The sequence below is a fragment of the Syngnathus leptorhynchus genome, chromosome 13 (genome assembly GCF_054491065.1).
Source record: "Syngnathus leptorhynchus isolate UIUO chromosome 13, UIUO_Slep, whole genome shotgun sequence".
Taxonomy (NCBI): Eukaryota; Metazoa; Chordata; class Actinopteri; order Syngnathiformes; family Syngnathidae; genus Syngnathus; species Syngnathus leptorhynchus.
Window position 1 is genome coordinate 4917256 of NC_141207.1, and position 18299 is coordinate 4935554.

Sequence of the window (18299 nt, forward strand, 5' to 3'; positions counted from 1 at the left end):
ATTCACACAAGCAGATGCTACCTATCAAGCAACAAAATGTTCATCTCATGAAACATTCATAGTTGCTGTGACAGTCATCTGCAGCTGCAACAGCCTTGTGAACACTTGTGGGGCTCGCTGCTGTCATCATGGGCCCGATCAGTGCCAAAAAAACTTGTGACAGAGTGCGATGAGATGGTTGGGAACTCCAAACACTGATTGTCTGGCTCGTCAGATGCCGGTGAGGTCACTCCTTCTCGAAATTAGGCTCCACTCCTGTTCCTGCTGAACTGAGCCAGTTTTGAGGTGAAACACTGATACCAGTTCAGTAGGCACGGGAGGGCACAGCCCGCATAGCGCTTTGGTGCTGCCAATGTTATACTTGCTAGGATTGGATAAGAAAAAAAAAAAAAAAACAACCAACATGAGAAAAGTGCTTTTTATTGTCTGCTCTGTTACATGAATGCTGAAGCATTGACAAGATTTTGTTGCATTGGCTGGCAGGAGGGCCTTACCCAAATTTATTCAACTCTTAAAGGCGGAGTTTGAAATTGTCACCAAAAAAAACAACCAAAGAACAATTTAGTAAAAATGATGGTGTAAAACAAAAAATAAACAACTTGTTTGCGATAAATGAATAACCCCGAAAGTTGTGTCAAATAAATAATAATTGAGTATTTATTCAAAGGCAGAGTTTGAAATTTTTACACCAAAAAAAACCCCACTTTTTGGCAAAAGTTGAAAACATGTTAAACAAAAAATAAACAACTTTTGGGAAAAATAAATAGCCCCAAAAGTTGTGTCAAATAATATCAATAAATGAGTTATTTCTTCGACCCAACCTTTGGGGTGCAATCACTCCGTTTTCTTTTTTAAAATTCCAATTTCCCTTTTTAATACCACAACTATCACATTACAATAATAGAAACTCATTCATTCATAATATTCAAAACATAATACAATATAGTGAACAATGATTAGTTGCAATATAACAAATATAATTTTAGCATCGGTATAATAATCTCTCATGGCAGGACAGTGGTTGAAATTGACCGAGATATCTTAACCACCGCCATGTCCTCAACGGATTCCTTTCTTTTGACATTTTGGTTGGATGACAGCGTGAACTGCCATGTCAGGTTACATGAAATACTGGAAATATCATCAAGTATTGATTTTCAAAAGCCGGCAGAATGCAGGAACAATGGCTCCACGGATGAAGCAACTGTCTCAGGTTGACCTTTTTATTGTTTATCACTGTGAGCCAATGCTATCAGCGTTACCCAACATTCCTCCAACATTACGACATGTGTTCTTGTGGTAGAGCGGAGCGGATTTTTAAGCCTCGAGCAGCTGGCGGCAAAGATGCCTTACGGTGGCGGTGGTGGTGGTGGGAGGGTCGAGTAACCGTATCGATTTTAGCACAAGAAAAGAGAACATCGAAATCAAAGGAGCCTTCGCTAAAGTTCGAGGCTCTCAAGTGAACTAAATAATTGATGAGCCCGTAGATACGATGCTAAAACTCGGAGACAGACTAGATTTAAGTTATGTTCAGAAGAGGAGTGATTGAATTAAATAACTAATGTAATATTTTTGGTCCTAATCTTTCTTTATATTTGCTGGCCTGATTGGATTACGGCACAATCGGAACATGCCGGTTTCCTGTTCATTGGAGACTTGCGTGTGGCAACTTAATACTGGCACAGCTGCCCAGAGACATCCGTCTCGCAGGAGCATAAACATGCCCAGACAAGTCCGACAATCAGTACCACATTCTTCCAACCGTGAAAGCATTTCTCTTTTTTTTTTCATCCATCACCCTGAAAACGTGTGATGATTGTTTTTTGTCAGATTTATGCAGAAACGCTGTCCAGTCACATTTAAATCAAGTCCAGTTCCGGCTTTGGATCACTTCCTTCCTTTGGTTTCACTCCACCTCCTTCCTCCTCCTGTCTTCATATCTGAGATCATCAAGTTCTTTCCATTCAGCGGAACAAATCCTCTCAGTCGAATCAACTATTTCACCTCAGGCACTGAACTTAGCCACTGTGAACAACACATAGCAGGGATCAATGCTCACCAATTAGCTAAGCTCTGTGCCTTTAGCAACTGGCTGCTTGGGCCTCACACGCAGGCATTGGACATTCTTCCAATTCTTTTCACAAGTCAAAATAGTCCCACTCTTTTTGATTGAACATATATTAATGGGACCCAACATTAGGTACACCTGCACAAGCAAATGAGAGCCAAAGCAAGACCTGTATGGAAAGGGCTGTAATACTCTTCAACTCCAGTCCTGTAGGTGGCAGTATCATCACGAGAGCTCGTATATTTTGTTCCTCGGATGTACCAAGGGAAATGAGTAATGCATGGATTTAATTTTTGGCATTTCTGAAGACTTTTTCATACAGTTCTCGTGTTGGCTTGTGCAGGTGTGGCTAACTTTTCTGTGCTACCTAACCAAATGGTCCGCGTCCACTGAGCCGTGAGGGAGTGGAAATCCCTGGCAATGTGATTTTTGTTTGTCTTTGTGCATCAAATCACGATGCCAGGAACCCTCCCCACCACGGCCGTTTCGTCTGCTGTCGATCCTCCTGAGCTTCTCGTGCTCCATCCAACAGCTGTGACCTGGAAAACAGACACAGGAGACAGCTCGGACTTTGCTTGAAAGTGGATCTGGTGATTTCATGTGAGGGGAAAGCAGTAGGAGAAGGAAGTTACATCATGTTGGATCGTGCACAAGAAGCCACCTGCTTAGATTGAAATCCAAACCAAAATAACTGAGAAAATTAAACATGAAATACAAGTCACGATAGGTCAGGGATGGGCATATTTTTTTGTGCCCAATGGCCAAATTTTCAAATTTTGGAATTCAAGGTTTATGAAACCATTGTGTTCCACTTTAGAAGTTCCGCTTCACGGTTGACCCCATTTTAAGAGCGTTGACATTTTGGGAAGAGCCAGTAAGAGCAGGCATAGAAAATTCCATCTTTTAACACAACATCCTGTGAGAAAGATTAGAGAATGTGTTATGATAAGTTGTTTATTTAGTTTTGAGAGAAAATTCCCCCGGCCCACCCTGCTCAAGTGACGTATTAACAGTTGGTGATAAGCAGACCCATATCCATTTTTTTAGGATCGCGGGCTGATGAGGGGGTTAAAATTGGGACTCAGAAATTTGGCCAAAACAAAAATAAAATAATGTCCAGATTTTCCATTAGGCCATTGACATTTAGACTGAGTAAGTTAAGTCTTTGGTTTTGTTTTTAAAATGACAACACATTTTAGTTAAGGTTGGACCTGGAAACGTATGAAAGTATTTTGAGCCTAATTATGTACTCGTCTATTCTGTTGAATGACTCAATAGTAGTCGCGTTTAACTGAAGTTCAAAGTGTGAATAACAGAACGTAGATCTAATCTAAAAGTGCTGTCGTTAAAGCCTTGGACTGAAAGTTAATTTAGAAGCCATAACTCAACTGTTGACTGAGTCCCTGCGGGTACATTAGAACACAAAAAAAAGGTGAAGTGTGTTGAAATTAATGAGAAAAAGATTGCGTGTGAACACGTCTGTAATTGAAATGTTGGTTTGCTGAGTGTGAACGCTTGATTGTGGTAAGCACGATGGACGACGTGATAAATTATATATTGACGACCACGTTTTTTAAGTAAAATATGATTGACTATTTCTGTCTAAGGATTAAAGAGATATACTGGTGTAATTCTGCCTGACAACAACGGTTTTTGCAAACATGTCCATGAGCAGGAAACTTCTGTTTCATTTAAATGGCAAAAAAAAAACTACATTTAATTTGATTGTAATGAAACTAAAATATTTTTTTCAGAATGTATATCTGTGGTCATATGAAATCTTCCCATTGTGTCCTCATTTTGCCGTTCTATTTATAAACGTCTTTCTATTTGGTCTGAGTAAAGTAATTTGCATTCTAATGGAACCTGAAGTTGGCATGAAGTGTGAATAAATGACGTGATTTGAGGAAGTGCAGGCAGTCCAAAATAGAGTCAATCTAACATGGGTGGTGACAAGTGCCTTTAAAACATGTCAAAAATGAACCTAATCCATCTAAGTGTGGTAGTTTGTGGCTTTCTTTGCATTCCAATGACTTCCTCTTCTTTATTTCCGCCTTCTGAAATAACAACTAACAACTTTCTCAAGTAATTTAACACCTCGGCCTTGATTTTGTTGACCGGCAAGCGGTGAGTTGGTCATTTCAAAGATACGTATTTAATAAAAGGGTGGCTTGCGTCAATGTGGGTGTGAACACATCCGACTCCATTCTTAATCAAAACAATTCATTTCAAAACATTTAAATGGAGATATTTCTGTCTAGTAAAAAATGCACTGCCGCTGCGGATATGACAAGTGACAAGGTAAGTGGGTACCCAGAGCCTCTTCGATTGACGTCACCGGGCATGTCACACTGCTCTAAGTACGCGATGTCAGCTTGGTCTCGCAAGTGTTGAGATGGAAGGAAAATAAAAAGGCCTTGTTCAAACCTGCCCGGATAATAAAAAGTGTGAACGCGTCAAAAGCTGTAAAAAGCCTGGAGTTTAACACCTGTGGTTTAATGTTTTTGTTTTTACACTGCAAAAAGATAAAGACAACAAAGTCATAATATCTACCAAAAAAAAAAATCCTACTATTGAGACAAACAAATCAGAGTGAGAACATAAAACGTAAGTATCCGACTACAAAGTCACCATGGTGAGAAAATAAATTCGAAATTGACAAGTTTTAAGATATTCCAAGAAAGTAATAACATCATTATCTCAAGGCAACACTGCAGTCTAACCTTTTTCGTATTATGTCAAATTAACATTAATCTTCCTTCCAGGGTCCTTTCGTCAAATATTATGTCCAGTGCAAATTAAAATAATCATTAATAAATGTGCCCTTCTCTAGACAACATTATGAGATGTGGCCTCATTATTTAAGAAGACGTTGCCCAGTTTTACAAGACAATTGTATTACAGCGTCATTACAGTTGTTTTGGAGAGTCACGACTTCATTATTTAGCTCATTAGCTCTCCCGGCCTGCATTCACATGTGACTGATGAAGGGAGCAGCCATTTTCACATTAACAATAATCCACTTTGCCATGACTTAATGCAATTTGCCCTTCGTGTCATTTCATGCAAAAATCGAAGAATAAGCCATTGTGAGCCTAAGCGGATTTCAGTCGGCTTTGTGGATTTCGTCGGAAAAAGTAGCCCCCCCGTAGCTCAGTCATCTTTTCCGGTCTCACCTTTCGTTTTAAGAACAATGAAGATATGAAAAAAAATGATCCGGCTTTAGTGCTCGGAGAGAAATCGATGATGATGCACTCGAGGAAGAGGAGGCGGTGCACTGAAGCTTGCTATGAGCTTATCTCCTTGCAAATCTGATCGCCGTGGATGGATCGGCTATTAGCTAATGGCTCGAACCCGAGAAGGCAGGCCACTGGGGAAGAAGGAGCGAGAAAGAGGGATGGATGGATGGATGGAGGAGATTATGTTTGTTTGTTTGCAAGTCATTTTAGGTGACGTAAGAATGCAGGAAAGCAACAACAGCGTCTATTAACCGAGTTCATCCGAGGACACCTGGACACAATTTTTGGAGCGCTTCTGTGGAAAATCTATGTCCAAATTATGTTGGATGCGGCACAGTTCTTCTAGACCAAACTCTTCCAAGCATGCCTTTGTTTGAAGCAACCACATCATTTCACTAGCTTACTACACAATGAGAAAAGCCACAAAATAGCTATAGCGGTGGAGCAACACATGTAGACAATTCAATAGTAGTCACATGCATATATTCTTTATCCTCTGCAAAAAGAGACAAATCTCTTATCCTGCCCCTCTAATGAATTGAAGCTAAAATTATGGCAAACACATTTTATTTTTTACATTCTATTTAATTGTCATAAGTGTATGTTTTTATAAAGCACTGTATTTTATTACCTAGTGCTATTTTTCAGTTTTGTGGGGAGGTTGATGAAGGCAATCAGTGCTTGCTTTCAATTTTTGTTTGCCAAAAGTCCTCAGGTTAAATATATAGCAAAAAGTGAGACAGAAGCGACAGACCGAGTGTTGAGATCATTTGTGTTCATGGCGTACTACGTAAGTGAGGAAGTCAAGGGCGCGTCACATTGTGACCTCGGTGGCCGACACACAGGCTCCCTCCCTCCCTCCATCCCACTCCAAGCATGCCATCTCTCCACAAACTGAGGCTTGTCCCCCCCCCCACCACCACCACACACACATGGCTCCAATTGGCCACTGCTGTCTGCCGCTCCCACAAAAACAAAACAAAAAACAGCTCGGCTTAGCTCGACAAACCTGATTATGACATTAGCGAACGGATGTTTCATGCAGCCTTTGCTAGCAGGAAGACTTTTTTTTTTTTATCATTCATATAAATGTGAACCATATTGAAAAGGTGTCGTTCCCGCAGTGACGAGGCGAGCTGTTTACGACTTGGTTGCTTGTAAAAAGTAAATATGCACCAGTTGGGGTCTATCAAAGGCCCCTTCATTTGGATCCTGGCTCCTAAGGCTTTTGGATGAGTACTGTAATTGCTTTTGCCTCTGATTAAAATTCTCAGCAGAGGATGCTCAGGAGGACCGGAAAGTCCCGCAAACCCAAAACTTTATCACTGTTATGTCACCCTGGGATCGGTATCTTACTAGTGTCCTTGAAGACACGATTCACTTTTACAAGAGTGAAGAAAAGAAAATACATGATTCAAAAAGAGCTTTTATCATATTGTTAAACATAACTTACAAGTTGGAGCACCTTTTTGAGAAATTGAAAATAACAACCTAGACTAAACTTAGCTCCTCCTCCTTAGCTTGTCTTTCAATCAGCAAGACAACAAACCAATTCAAATTTTGACCAATTGCCCTGACAATGTCTTTTATCATCATCTACATCCCGCTACCCACCCAGAATGATTCCACAATTCACTTTTGGATCCTGACCCACCAAAGCGGTGGGTGTGGACTCGTGCAGGTGCATTGGCCAAGGAACACGTGAAGCTCAACTTGATTGATGACAAGCAAATTAGCGGCCCTAATGTGTCTTCACTCTCCTTGAGACAACGCCCTCGTCCACATCTGCAACACTAACACGCTTTTAAGAAATTTTTTTTTTTTTAGGCCAAAAATCACACACTAGCAAAATATCTTAATATGCCTTCCAAGATGAATTATTGCTAGAGTCAAAACTGCTTAGTGATTCGAAATAATAAAAACGTCAGAGTGATTATCATTTGTTTTCCAGTTTAATGGGTCTTCCTTGTGCAATGGGACCCTTTCACATGGGAATAACACAGTGATTTCACAGCAGAGCCTGATACAGCCTTGGAGTGTGCTCAAATATTTCAAGTATTTGTTTAAGCGGGGAAAGAAAAAAAGAAAGAAAAGGTTCTGTGCAATTGACTTTTTGAGTTTGTCAAAGTAAAACTTTCACAAAACAAAGATGACACAAATGATGATGCAGGTGTAAGGTTAAAGTACAATTTGGATTGTTGACATGAATTAATTGGACTTTGCTAAATTACAAAAGGTTGGCTATGGTAAGCGCTTCTACTGTTGGCCACTGAAATATACATTTAATATTGTTACATTATAGTATTGATTTCTGGTTCCAAATGTGCTAATTCCATTTATGTCAGTGAAATAAAATAGCATTGGCAAACAAAATAAACATAGATGTAAACTTCTTAATATATTTATTTTATTTATGTGCTACATAATAACAATTTACCACTCATTTGATTATATTACAGGACCATTTAACTTTTGCATTCTTTTATCACACCTCTAATTAGAATATTATTATTCATAATATTCCTTACAATGTGTGTATGATTATCATTATATTTTGTTGTGAGATGTTTTGATGATTGGTATGGAAAAATGAAAGTGCCGCATAGTGAGCCATGCTGAACGCCGACCAAAGCTCACTTTAAATGGCTACAGGCAATTTTACATTACTAACATGCCTAGTGTTATGTGATTTTATTTATTTTTTCCTTTTGGGGGTTCACAAAAGGCCTTTTTTTTTTTTTTTCTTCCGCGTCATCAGAAGTCAAGACGTGACTTTTACAACTCAAGATTCCAGTAGTAGCCTTGTGTTTGCATGAACCCGACGCTGGTGCTTTGACAAGACATTTTTGAAGTCAATTAAATAGACACACCCAAAGTAAGAAGCAAAAGGTCACTTACCGTGAGAGCAGGTCGCTCCACTTTGGATTTCAGCTCCAGATGTGTACCAAGCGGACCCTTGAGCGTCTCACTAACCTTCCCGACTGTCTCTGATGAGTGCCACTTGACATCCAGGAGTCCAAGTCAAGCTCCACATGTTTTCGTCCAGTTCCTCCAGAACGCTCCCCCCCAAAAAATAAAATAAAAATCTTCTCTCCCCCCCCCCCCATGTTGCCATATTCTGCAGGGAGGGGAGTTTGCTGTCATCTCATAGAGTTCAGAAGTGGCGTCAAAGCACACAGAAGCAGCCGGTTGGTAAGTGAACAGTGCCTGCCTGCCACTGGTGTCATCCGCTTCCCTGTGCCTCACTCTCTCCTCCCTTCAAGCCTGATGAATTTCATGCACACGCATGCGCACACGCACACACACACACACACACACACACACACACACACACACACACACACACACACACACACACACACACACACACACACACACACACGCACGCACACACACACACAGCCAGAGTGAGACTTTCAAGCACTCGCCCCAAGAGAACCACTGGCCATATGAGAGTCTGGAGGCGTATTCCTCCCTCCTTGCCTGCCTATCCTCTTTCATTCCACTCCCTTGTTGTTGTTGGGTTTTTTTTTTCCCCCACAATCTCCACTGAGACACCTTTATTGTGGCAATTGCATTAGCCTCCACTGAGCCAGCAGCAGTGGCTAAATGCAATGTTGACTCTCACGCTCTCTCTCGCTGGCTGTCTTTGTCTCTCTTCCACCTTATCTCCCTCTCAGTGTCTGTCACTTTGACATCCACATGCCCACCTTGCTTTTTTTTTTTTTCCCTGCGACCAGTCGTGCCTTAAAGGGCTAGTTTTTTTTGCAAACCTCCTTGAGGGAGCGCTTGATCATGTTTCAGCAACGTGATTCGACTCGACTAATGGCTCCCGCTATTGATTCAAACAACATAAAACGGATACATTCAAAGCAATTTTCAACCTCTTAACTGATTTGTAAAAATGCGAGAAACACGACGAGGAAAAGAATCTCTACGGCCTTAGTTTTCAACCATCTCTTTGTTTTTGCAGGTAGAAAGGGGCGTTTGCACCGTTGTGGGAGTAAATACGGCCAACTTATTTCGCAGCTCCACTCATTCCCTTTAAATTCGACTCAGCAGAGGCGCAAACAGTATTTAACATTTCAGAAACTGAAATAGACTCCATGGAGACGATCGAAGAGCGCAAAGTACAGAGTAGGACTGCCAAATTCTCAAACACCATAAACTAGACATTCCCTGGCACAAAAGTGATGATGCGGCTGTTTTTTACGCCAAGTGCCTATTGAAATATAGCCCGGGCCTGTACGTTATACTGTACGTGTTAAACAAACGGTAAGTGACAACACATTGCAGAAGATGATGCAAAACATCGGAATGTGTCAAGACCATGGAAGAAATATCCACCCACATGTTATGACACTTGATTCCAATGTGCATACAATTATTATTATTAATGCAATAAAATGTGATTTGTGAGCTATCACATTACTATGTGACAGTAAAATCGGGCTGTCAACAAACACAGCAGAGTGGTGTCAGTGTTTTATCAAGTTGGGATGCTCCAGTAGTTTGGGACTTGGCCTTTAAATTTGAACATCTTGGAGAGTGACAGAGGGGCCCAGTGGAGGGAATGTCTTATATGAGATATTAGTCACTCTGAAGTTTTCTTAAAAGTAGTCTGAACTGTATAGTTTGAAATTTGGAAAAAATTCTGACTAAATTTCAGATTTTTTCTTTTTGTAATATTCAAGCTACCTAAGTGGTGGTGTCTATTTTTTGCACCACTGGATTCAACAGCGGCAGAATATGACGGCGGCGTCGGGCTGCGCTCGAAACACGGCAGCCGGTGGCTCCAACTGTTCCCTACCGTAAATCCAAAATGATTAGAGGACAGGAGTGAAGATTAGAGCGTATTTCAACCACTATTACATGGCCAGACATAACATTCATTAATTAAACTCTTGTGCTCTCATTGAATCAAGATAATATCTTACAAAAGCAGTTTGGAACAGCAGAAGTGCAGCCCCTGCAATGTTCCCCGGGGGCTTTCATAACTCACCGCCGTCCGTTCTTTTTCCTGTCTCGTATTCTTTCGCTGGGTTTGTTTTGTGCACCAATAGCGAAGAAGGCTGAATGAGTCTCTGCTTATAAAATGAAGGTGAGCTTATTCTTACGGGAGGTCGTAGTGACTTCTAAGGGAATTTCCAGACATGGAGAGGCTCTCTCTGTTGTCTAGTGATTAGCGGGAAGTTTGTAGTATTTACTTGGAATAAATGATGCCTGCCTGCCTGCCATCATGTCATTTATTCACTCTGCCAAAGAAGATTATGTCGATCTGGCGCCGCTTTGTTTGTCTGCTGGCAGGATGGCGCAAAAGGCGACGCTTTACATGAAACTCAACAGAGGGATGGTGTTGAATTACATCGCGTAAGCCAAAGAAGACTAACTCCATTAGCTCCTTATTGTTAGCCTAATAGCACAATTATATAAGTCATTCATGAACATGTATTGAATGGAAACATGGCCAGTGGTTGGGGGGAAACCCATGACAGGTTGCTAAGTGACCCATGTTTTCAGAACAGATGTTAATATCATTGCTCTAGAGTGGATATCACAAATCTTCACTGCACTAAAAAGTGTCAGAAATGTATTTAACTGCAGCTGCAGTATATTATTGCTGATGTAGTTTGCAGTGCTGGTTATTAATATTTTGTCTGTCAAGTGTCAGTGAGTTTAAAATAACATTGGACCAAGGCCCACAAACACACCTGAAGGAGGAAAATGTGGAAAAATTGTTCACTTTCTTAAACTACTACCTATTTATTTCATGAATGTACTAAAGTACAGGTTTATAGATTGCAGTTTCTCTTATTAAAAAACACCTAACGACAATTTTGCTGGTGTTATTTGCGAGGATGGAACGGATTAATGGCATTTCCATTCATTTCAATGGAGATGGATGATTTAAGACATGTTCTGAGCAAAGCGCATGTTCATGAAACAAATTTAACTTGAAATAAAGAAAACTTTCAACCAACTGCTAAATCTTGTGGGGCGCTTGACAGCATTGATGGCCACAATTATGGACTAAAGAGGCCAAACTGCCTGTTTACGTGCAGGTTGCCTCTTCCAGGGTGGGCCTAAGAAGGAGCCTGCGGGCACGCCATGCAGAGTTCCGGGAAAAAAAAGAAGCCTACGCACAGATGGGTGTGGGAACACACACACACATCGTTGTGCACTAATTGGCACGTGCTTTCCACACAAGCTTTTCATTGCTGGGGCATTCATGGCAAATCTACACAACAATGAGATTGGCACAGGTTTGATGTGATACTAGCTTGAAACCAAACACTTGTACTCACATGGCTTATACAAATGAGTTCCAGAGGTTCGATGGCATGTGGCAGATGCCCAGTTTTCCTACCCACATCCTGTTTCCACACTGAACCACAGCTCGCCTCCTCCCACTGGGCAGCAGTGTAACTGTTGAGAAGAAAACAGAGAGGTGAGACCTCCAGACATTTTCTTGTTTTGCTTATGCAGAAAACGTGAATTTATTGTTTTTCTGAGCTATTGTGGTACATATTGATAACACATTACCAAGGGACATTGCCAATTAGAGGCCTAGTATGCGTGTCACAGTGTGTTAAGCTTTTTGGAAAGCCATGAAAAACTTCGTCGTTTGTAGTGTGGTGGAAACTAAACAAGTGTGGAGTTTTCTTATTGTAGATGACCCTAATTTTAGGTCGGTAAGACAGGATTTTTTATAGATACAAATATCTAGTGAAGACTGAGACTTTTGAAGTAAGACGTAAAATCCGTCTATTCTCTGTTCTGTTTGTTTTGCCGTGATTAAAAAAAAAATTACACAAGAAATTATTTCTCAAAACTGGGAAGAGTGTGATTCCGATCTAGGAAGAAAACATTTTATTTTAATGCAGATGCAACTACAAATCAATCCATAGTCAAACAGCAACCGTAGATTATTTTTGGGCTGCAGTGCACACTTCTGCCACCTACAGGACTGGAGTGGAACACTACTGCCTAGCTTGAAATTTATCGAGCGCTGAGCTCGATTTTCATAGGAAATGCTGACCTATCCTGATTTTTGTGCAGGCGATGTTTGCTCATATGGCAGATGACCTTGAAAACATTATTGCATTGTCATTATTATATTATATCATATCAAATTAAAATGTAAAAAACATGATATCGTGAGGGAACACTGCACACACGTCGAGATCCATCACCAGGTTTAGTCTGTGGCAACACGACAAGCAGAGGCGAAACTAACGACATTTACAAAGGCCCAGTTCAATTTCATTGTGTCAGTGAGCCAAGGAGGCCCTCGAGGCCTTGCCAATGTTATTCATTACACCTCGATTACATTATACAAGTCATGTCGCAGGAGCCGCTATCCTTCTAAAAAGAAATAAATACATGAATAAATAAATCTCTAAATGCTACCATACATTAAGTTCCAGAGGGCGGGAAAAGACTGTGGTCAACATGAAGAAAATTAACTACAAACACAAAGAAAAAAAAAAGAATATATTAATGTGATGCAGCACAGATTTGTACGTGATAACGACATCTGGCACCGGGCGAGCTCCGGGAGGGTGAATAAAAGATGAAGGATAAAAATAATGCAAGTTAACAGACGTAGTATACTGAACAAGGGAAAAGGGGACTATAGGGAAGGGATACCTCAAGGGAGTAAATGAACTCTTCCCCCCCCTCTTGTGCCACATCTGGATAACACACACACACATCAACATAGAGCATCAAAAGGAAGCGTGGAGAAGAAACGCCAGTGGGCAGGTGGCATGGCGACTTTTAGATGTGCACTCACAGGACACTTGGTTTGGTACACTGGTGTAAGTCAACGTAAGTACAGATACATTTTGGAGACGATTGATCTCAGTATTTGGATTAGGCCATGTTATGATTGGGACCCTTGGCTCAATGACAGTATTGCAAATATTACATTAGGGTCGGCAACTAAAGAGCTATTTGAAGCAAATAACTATTTGTACCCAATGTGAAACTGGCAATTTTAGTTGCTGTTATTTTTAGTTTAGTTAGTTTTTAGTTAAATTTCAGTTTACCTTGATTTGGTTTCACCAGCAACACCCCCCCCCCCCCCCCCCCCCGGAGGGCAACGCAACCATAACAACAATTTCCCACATGATGAAAACATGTTTGGCATGTTTATCTAAACATTCATGACTTCTTTTTCACATGCCTCCTTAACTTAGGAAGAGAGTGTGACCTCTCCAGCAAACTAAATGTATGACATAACTGTGAGCTGTCACTTCTGACAGAGGGTGTAACCACCTGAAGGTCTTCTCATCTGACTACTATGTCAATGCAGCACACCAAACCCAATAAAAACAAATTCTGCTGTTGAGATGATATTAATCAACATTGTCTTACGCCTACTGATAATAATGGTACAAATACTTTGTGACTTCCTTAAACTGAACCATCCCATATTGAATCAAACTGAGTCGAACCGATTCGAATCGAATCGTTCAAATCGATTTTTCACCTCACATATGAAAACTACATCAAATTATCTTTTGGGGAGCGACGCGGCCCCTTAATATACACATAATAATTAATTAATCATTTATAATTATGATTTGAATAACTATTACGTTAGTTTTAAGAATATAAAAACGAATTTGCCTTTAAATACAGTAGATACAGTTTGTGAATGTTTTAAACTTCCCTCTGGTCTTTCCTCATAATTTCTCCATTTCCTGTATGTCAGAGCAGATAACATTAGCAGTGTATGTGGTCATGAAGACGCAGACTATTTCCTGATACAAGGGAACCTTTGAAGGTGAACACAATCTGTTCTGGAACATTCTTCTAATTTGCTAAGGACAATTTCTTGTGGTGGTGGGGGAGTACACTGTCGATTTAAACGAGAGATGAAATAGGGTGAGTCCATTTTACAGAAGCGCATCACCTCTCCCATCACAAATTCTTCTCTCTCCTCCTTCTCATACATCTGGCCATATTCATAACAAGAGGGAATGATATAAAATAAGTGAGGCAGTGCTATAAGGCGGCTGCCTCCTGTAATAAACTTCCAGCAGGCTGGATGGATTGCAGACACCTCCACCAGCCTGCAGCACTCTGCTCAGCATCATCAGCATCAGCATCTTTGGGCTGTATTCTTTTCTCACCAATTTATATGACTTCATTTTTCTTGTAGAACAGTTGTATATATGAATATGGAGAGAAGGATGTCATACAAACACCATTGTATGATGGAGTTATTTTATATTATGGCTAGCCTAGCAGATTTGATTAGCATGCGCTGGAGGATAACATGCAATTTAATGAAAAGTTAGCTTAGCGTAGCATAATGACTAAAAACAGATGGAAGCGCTTGTCAAAAACCTCTCCAAACAGAACGTGAAACCCAAAAGTGTACATGCCAAAAGTAGTGATGGCGCACATCCTGACATTAAGCTCCCAAATACATTAAGCCCCCTTCATAATTTGCAGCCATGCGAACTAACCAAAGATTGGCAGGCAATCAGTGAGCAATCAAGCCAATCAAGGCTGCAAACAAGCAAAAACAAACAGCGGGAGGGTGAGCGATGGCGAGACGGCGCTCCCGTCGGCCCTGCCTGACCTCGGGATGTGGCGGCCCCCCATGACAAATAAGCTCAATCACACTCAGCGCACTTCCTACATCCTACTCCTCAACAAACGCTTCTATTCTCTCAATTCAGCTCCCATTTTTCTCCCCCCCCCCTTCCAGTCCATCTGCCCGGGCAGGCAGGAGGCATCGTGGGAGTTTTAATTGCCTTGCATTTCCATGAAGCCAACTTCATTACATTAGTCGCTGCAGCCCACGCTGCATACTTGAAACCTGCTGCAATGTGTTGTCTTTGGGGGGGGGGCGTCATCACTAGGGCCAGTGTGAGTGAAAAGGTCAAAGGGAGCATAGATGTCCATTGTCAGTGGGTTGGGACATGGAGGGGGGGCACACACTAAAGATTCCAAAGGCTGGGATCATATCTGAATTTGCACAATCCGGTTACTTATTTCTGCTACTTTTGTCTATTTGATATTCTGTGATTTTAAATATCATGAATCAGAAGTTGCAATCATTTTTCAATAAATACTAGTCTGCCCATTATTTTTGTTTCCATAATTCTACAGGGCTAGTATGTGACTTCACTACAAATCGACATGACAAGAATCTTCCTCACCACAGCTTCATTTTTGTCTTCCTGTCATCCCATTGCTCCATATGTACTAAACACACTATTACACATGTACCACATGTGTCCATTCATGAATTTACTCCACTAAATGTACAGTTCACGACCCAGTCCTGACAGTCAGGCATTACGTGCTCTCCTCTTTCGCAAGTTCCCACTCGGCCGGCCGGTCTTGCACAAAATCCTCTCGCCATTGTTATCAAAGACGATACAGTATGTACTCCAACTTATGCAATGGAATAAAAGGGAGGTGAGAAAAGTCGACTTCCAGAGGGGGAAGAGCTATTTTGAAATGTAATAGCGGTTAAGAGAGACAATAGCGGTAGATGTGGAAAAGAACTGGCCGCAATGAGCGAATGTCTGTGGAAGTAAATATGAAGGCAGAGGAGGCACGCCAATGTCCTCAGAGCATATTAACCAAACTTAATGGACAGAGTGGCTCCAGGAGACCTCGCCATCCATTATCTGACTGTTGCCCCGCGCAACCAGATAGCCTTTCGGCTTGTCATACGCTATCTTCTATTTTTCTCCTTGTCTTATTTCCACCGGCCATACTGTAATGAATCGCTAAATCAATTGGCTGCTTTAGGTAAAGTAGTGGACCCCAGGACACAGTGTAAAAAGATGGAGAGAGGTTACTAGAAGTGAAAATCTGAAAATGAAGTTCATGTCTGGAAATCACATCATTTTTAGTCACCGGGACACAGCTTTGAATTTGAATATAAACGTACGTAGAAATATGAACAGCTGCAGAGAGCGCAACATTGGCTAAAACTTGCATATCTTTCTGTTGTGACAAATTTCTGACAAGAATTGGTGAAAGTGTTGATGCAATCGATTACGTAATTTCCCCACTATTTAGAGAAACCCGTCTTGAAGAATGCGCTGTGGTTGACAATGAAATGTGATTGGACGACTACGTAACTAGTGTCACATATGTCACGTATTTATTTATCCATGAAGAAAGTTATGACATGTTGCAGCTATCTGATCATTAACAAGGGAATTAAATGGACTAAGTATTGCTTCTTGCATTACATCTTCAGGATTGCGTCACATGATGTGTTTTGGTCAACCTGCCACACGTGGTGAGAAAATGACAAAATCCTTAGAGAATTTAAGGGAGGATTTAAAAAAATGATAATAATAAAGAGCAGTGCGTTTACTTAAAACAGGAGTGGCACTGAAAAATTATTGCTTACTGCTCAGTGGCTAATCTCTCGCTAATCTGCGGGATTTACCCACGCGTACACCGACTGATCAGCATTTCTCAATTGTGCAAAATTATTACAAGTGACAGTTTCAACGTGCGCCTCAAATTGGTTTTGTGCTTTGTTGACCGCCTCCCCTCTCACCAACCTGCACGGATTACTCATACAACAGGAAACCGTGACGCCAAGCTCCATTAAGTGGGATGGAAGGACATCATATCAGCATTAATCTTCCACTTAGCAGAGCAGCCTGAGGACAGACAGAGAGATGGAGAAGGAGAAAATGTGATTCTCAGCTCTTCCCAACCGGACTCGGGCTTTTGACTTTTATGACTTTCTCGCTAGGCCATAAAACATGTGAAGGTCTCGTCGGGTCACGAACAAATTCACTTTGGTGTTCTCGTGAACTGTGATCAAGATCAGGCCAGATTGTGTGCACTCTGTGCACCAAGCGGTGCGTATCATCGTTCCTACTTTTCTCCCTACAATTGCCATGAAGTGGTTTCATTTGATCGGATAAACTAACATCTCTGCCTTTGAGGTCAGGAGGCAATCTGAGAATTTGGTTTAGTTTGCAGGAAATACAAGGGGAATCTTTGTATACAGATAAATTACATCTGACATTTAATGCACCACCAGGCCAAACTGGCAACATCAGCAAGAATGTGACCGTACAGAAGTTTCCTTGTTGCTGTGTTAGCACAGTTCCACAAAAAAAAACAAAAAAAAAACATTGCAACATTTACTTGTACAAAACAGCCTGTCTCTGTAGTTTGGTTAAAACAAATGGAAGAGTACTATACTGGTTAGCCAGCCCCCCCCCCCAAAAAAACCCCAAAATGTGAACTGAAAATGAACTGATGACCTTCCCTATTGAATTTTCCATTGTAATGGATGGATTTGTCTGAATAAAAATGACTATATTTATTTATTCTTGCTGTTACAAATTATGCTTGTTTCCGAAACGCGGAGAACGGAGGAAGAAATAACATTCACAGGAGGAAGAAATAACATTCACATAATTTTGACCACAGTTAGTCGTTCCAGCTTGAGGCTACAGACCATAGTGTGGGCTTTCAAGGGGACCTCTGTTTTCCAACTTCAGGGCTGGGTGAATGGACATTTTTGGTTTTTGTAGACAACTTGTATGTTATCTCTTTGATTTACTTTCAGCCTATTATTAAACTGGCTATATTGACACAAATACAAAATGAGATCACTCACAAGTGTTCAGGTGTTCTCAGGTGTTCTCAGGTGTTCACAAGAAACCTGCTCCAAGGCCGAATGTCACTGATTTGGGAGCAACCCGTGATGGCACACAGCAATACAAGAAGAGTAAAGTAATTGTACTGTATAAAAACTTTTTTTTTTCTTGCAATTAAAACAAAAAAAGTTTTATCGCAGTTTAAACTCGGCCACCCGACGTAATGCCTTCGTTTGTCATTGTAGCAGTGTACTAGCGCCCCTCAGTGGCAAATGCATAATAACAGAGCGGAGGGTTGGGGCTGTCCAAGATATGCCTGACGGGCCTTCGCTGCAATCCCTTATTGATTTCAATAGAAAATAAATCCTCGTTTTTATTTTGTTTGTT

General features: G+C 41.0%; 1 long non-coding RNA gene across 1 annotated transcript; it reads right to left on the minus strand.

The window, feature by feature from the left end:
• Nucleotides 1–387: 387 nt before the first annotated feature.
• On the minus strand, nucleotides 388–18136 carry LOC147047040 (uncharacterized). Its single transcript, XR_015068045.1, has 5 exons — nucleotides 17933–18136; nucleotides 16857–16958; nucleotides 11613–11733; nucleotides 8206–8571; nucleotides 388–2607 (listed from the first exon to the last, which is right to left on the minus strand). It is a non-coding gene; the product is annotated as an uncharacterized LOC147047040 (long non-coding RNA).
• Between the last annotated feature and the right edge of the window lie 163 nt (nucleotides 18137–18299).